General features: G+C 38.6%; 1 protein-coding gene across 1 annotated transcript in view; it reads left to right on the top strand.

Moving 5' to 3' along the window:
* Positions 1–724: 724 nt before the first annotated feature.
* The window catches only part of LOC107700748 (inactive serine protease 35-like), a 7545-nt gene continuing 4355 nt past the window's right edge, over positions 725–3914 (top strand). Inside the window, exon 1 of the mRNA XM_016502539.1 lies at positions 725–947. The gene's annotated coding sequence lies outside the window, so the exon portion shown is untranslated. The remainder of the gene's footprint in view (positions 948–3914) is intronic.

The raw sequence follows: 3914 nt of genomic DNA, 5'->3' as shown, positions 1-3914 counted from the left end.
CAAAAACATGCTTTGTCATAAAAAGATCAAAAAGTCGTATTAAAAAAAATACTGCCCTTGACACATTCACATAAACCCCTGTTTTCTTCTTGGTTGCCACAGTTTGATTTAGGAAACAAAAGGTTTTAAAATATTACTACTATTAGTTTTATTATTAATATTATTATTGTTGTTGTTTTTTTTTTTTCATTTTTAATTTCAGTGATAGGCTTATGCCTTTAGCCACACAGAAAACTGAATTCTGAATTCTGAAATTGAAAACACATTCGCACAGAAAGTCGGTTTTTGCATGATTTGTATTTTATCTAGTTTGTAAAATATCAAATAGATGCGGACAATAAAGGAACGTGACGTCATTGACCCACACAAGAATCTGCATACATGTGCACTTAAATTTGAAGGCGCTCTTTTAACTGAAAGACCCCCTGCTCGCCTTGATCATGTAGGCTACACGGACACAAGTGTCAGTGATGTGGGAACGGAACCGAACCACAATAAAGCCGCTGCTGCGCTATTGTGCTCTCAGTGGAACGAATCAGTGGAAAGCCCCTTTGAATTCTGGACATAAACGACTCTTTGAATTGTCAAATAAAGATTTATTCAAATCCCGTGATTCATTAATATCAAGTGCTGAACGCTCTCTCAACTTCACTTTCTCCGCTCCATCGTTGCAGAGCATGATCGTCCCTCCCCTATACGAAACTCTTTGTGAAAAACCTGTGGGGACTTTTTTCCTCCCTTTCCCTTAAACGTCAAGTGTAATTCATACCAAGGGCTTCGTCTCTGAGCTCTCCTTGTCTTGAAGGTGGAGCAGATATGAAAAGAAACGGACTATCGGCCCATCCAGCAGAAAACCCTCTGAGATTAAGTAACTTTTAGACGGTTCTTGCTTAAATAACAGGCATCTGTTTGCGGATTGAACATCTTCATCAATCGAATGATAGCAGGTACGGCGCATTTCACTGCTGCTTTTTATTTATTTATTTATTTATTTATTTAATATTATTGTCATTATTATTTGTAAAAATTTCATCTCTATATTAAAACATTAAGTTTAAAAACTTTATGCATCATTCTAGCCTTTGGGGGGAAAAGTGTCATTATCTTTGGCATCACTTTAAAGCATCTCAAGTATAGTTATTGATTACAGTTACAGCTTCCATGAAAAATGGGCTATAATTAAGTTTTTTTTTTTTCATTAAAGTTTAGGGAGTTCGTTAAGTTGAAAATGCATTGAATACTTTAAATATATATCTGTACATCAGGAATGATAATGACAGTTGGGTAGGTTGAAGACCCCTCATCTAACAAAATTTAAATGAGTCCTTGCGAAAAATTTACAGCTTTTTTGGTGGAAAGTCTGGTTATCATAGTAATTTTTGTGCAAAGGAGATGATTGCCATGCAGATAACTTATAACTGTTAATGCAAATATTCGTATATCCATAAATGATTGAGGCGAGGGAAAGACATGCACTTACAGATTTGGCAACTTTGAATTAATTAGTCTTAAATTTAATGGGACCAATGTAAATGGGACCATTAGCGCCACCGTTTGGTTGATGACGGTGGTTGAAAAGTTAGCAAATGTGCAAGATTGAAATTTCTGTGCCTTGTAATGGAAAAATGGGGTGATGCTGACATGGAGGTGAATTTTCTACATCTACCACTACAGCCAGTTTTTTTTTTTTCTTTAAAGGGGCTATATTATACATATAAAACCCCACTAATCTAAGCATCTCAAGATCTTTTTTGAGCAAGTCAGATGTATTTATTACAGAAAAGTCATTGGAAATGTCATTGGAAATGTCATAGTGATATTTCAGCAGCGATGGAGAAATGTCAGATTGCAGATGTTCATTTTAGAAGACAACTGTTGATAGGGAGATCAGACCACATGTCAGACAGAGTTTGCCTGAGTCCGTCTGGTTTGCAGACTTTTTAAAGCTCGAGCTGTCTGCACGTTTTACATCACGGTCTTACTGGAATTTGTTGGACCCCTGTAAGTGCTTAACTTCTCAAGGCCCTCTCGAGTAGGGATACATCTGATTTGTCATTGCCTGGATCCATAACTTCCCCGCACACATATTTTCCCCTCACACTTTCTACTGAGGCCGCACAGTATTGTCTGTACAGATTGATTCTCGCAGACAGAGCGGCTGATGTAGATAATCCACATCGACGGCATGTCATAGTGAAGTGGGAGGTGGGAGGAGAGGGATTTCAGCTCCTCAGGGAAAGTGCTGAAGCATCCCTCTCCACCCCTAAACTGACTACTGATTAGAAAATGTTGCTGCAGTCTGTTTTCCTTGGGTGCTCAGCAATCTAACATATGATGAACGAGTGAGAGTTATGGCTGTGAAACGCTTGGCTTTGTGGTTTGCCAATTTTTTTTCTTCTATGTGTTCATAAAAAGAATAGCCTATAGATATACTTGAAAGAGACTTTGACTTATTACTCTGTTTTAGCATATGGAAGCTTGCTTTCAACACAGGATAAAAAAGGTAATCGTGACTGGGCTTTTTTTTTTTTTTTTGCAATTCTAAGTTTATATCTCATAATTAGAACCTTTTTTTGCAGTTCTGACTTTTTTTTAGTTAACAATTCTGAAAAGAAAATTTGGAATTGTGGGATAAAAAAATCACAAATACTTTTTTCAGAATATTTTTCCGCATGGCAAAAACAGACTTCGATATTGACTTAGTAGTGCTGGTCTAATTTTGAAATATAGTAATTGTAACAGTGCTAATATATTGCTCTTCCTTTAAGAATTAATTGATTGCCTGTGTTTTTTGTCTTCAGTTGCTTTGAATAAGTGACTACTTAATAAATAAATGTAATTATCTTCGCACTTATTACACGGCTCTATGGAATACTTTATTCTGACTGGTAAATCAGGGCATTTAGCAGTCTCATATTGCCGAATAGTCACTGTTGTCCATGGCAATGCTGTATTAGTCCACACATCCAGGTAACTGAAACTAGCACTATTTGCATGTATCACATCACACACATCTCCTATTGTGATCTCTTCAAATAAACGTAAATGGCACCAGCTTGTGTCTTAGTTAACGATTGTAGTGAAACTCCACGGGACTTCTTTTAATATAATTTAATGTAATATTGTTGCAGTTTTCACCTTGTTGCTAGGCCTTGTTTTGTATAATGTAATGGAATTCAATATTCCATCTTTACTGGTTAGTAGCCATGTATTAAGCTAGATAATGTAAAGTCAACTGGTCATTATTGTAAAATAAACCTGTCACCCTGATCAGGACCCTGAAAGATCCCTTACTTCTGCAAACAGAGTTCCCTTTCATGGGAACTTCGAACTGCGTCCTCTAGGGGCCGCTATGGGGAACGCCTCGTCGTGACCCGTGTCTGAAGCATACATTGAAAAAACACCAACTCGTTGGCCGGCGACAGCCATGACGTCACTACCGGTGCGACTATCGTATAAATAGGCGCCGGGAGCACACATCATTCTCTTCTTCGTCTTCATTGACTGTTTTGTTTGAAGCGTGCATTTCTGTGGTAAGAGCGATCTCTATTTATCTCATTATGGCGAGCACTAGCAAAGCATTTAAGGATGTGTGCATCCGTGTTGACGTTGTTTAACATCTGATGACACACACGATCTATGCGTTGTTTGTTTGGGCAAAGAGCACGCACGCGATGTCTCCGAGGGGGCAATCGGCATTGCTAGTTTCTTTGCAGTGTTTCCCGGGACCTGTGTGTTTCTGTCCCTTTCTAGGGTAGGTCCTCGGTGGGCACCCCCTCTGCTGGGTTCAGAAACTGGGTGCTCGACTTGCAGTATTTCACTCGTCGATATATGTCCAAAAAGGTAAGTAAGCCGGTTTTCGGCTTCATACTTCCTGGATCATGCGGCCATAACACAGGCTTCTGCGGGAGCCT

Source organism: Sinocyclocheilus anshuiensis, unplaced genomic scaffold (assembly GCF_001515605.1).
Source record: "Sinocyclocheilus anshuiensis isolate Anshui unplaced genomic scaffold, SAMN03320099.WGS_v1.1 scaffold782, whole genome shotgun sequence".
Taxonomy (NCBI): domain Eukaryota; kingdom Metazoa; phylum Chordata; class Actinopteri; order Cypriniformes; family Cyprinidae; genus Sinocyclocheilus; species Sinocyclocheilus anshuiensis.
Note: the sequence above shows the minus strand (reverse complement) of the source record. Positions and strands in the feature narration are given on the sequence as shown.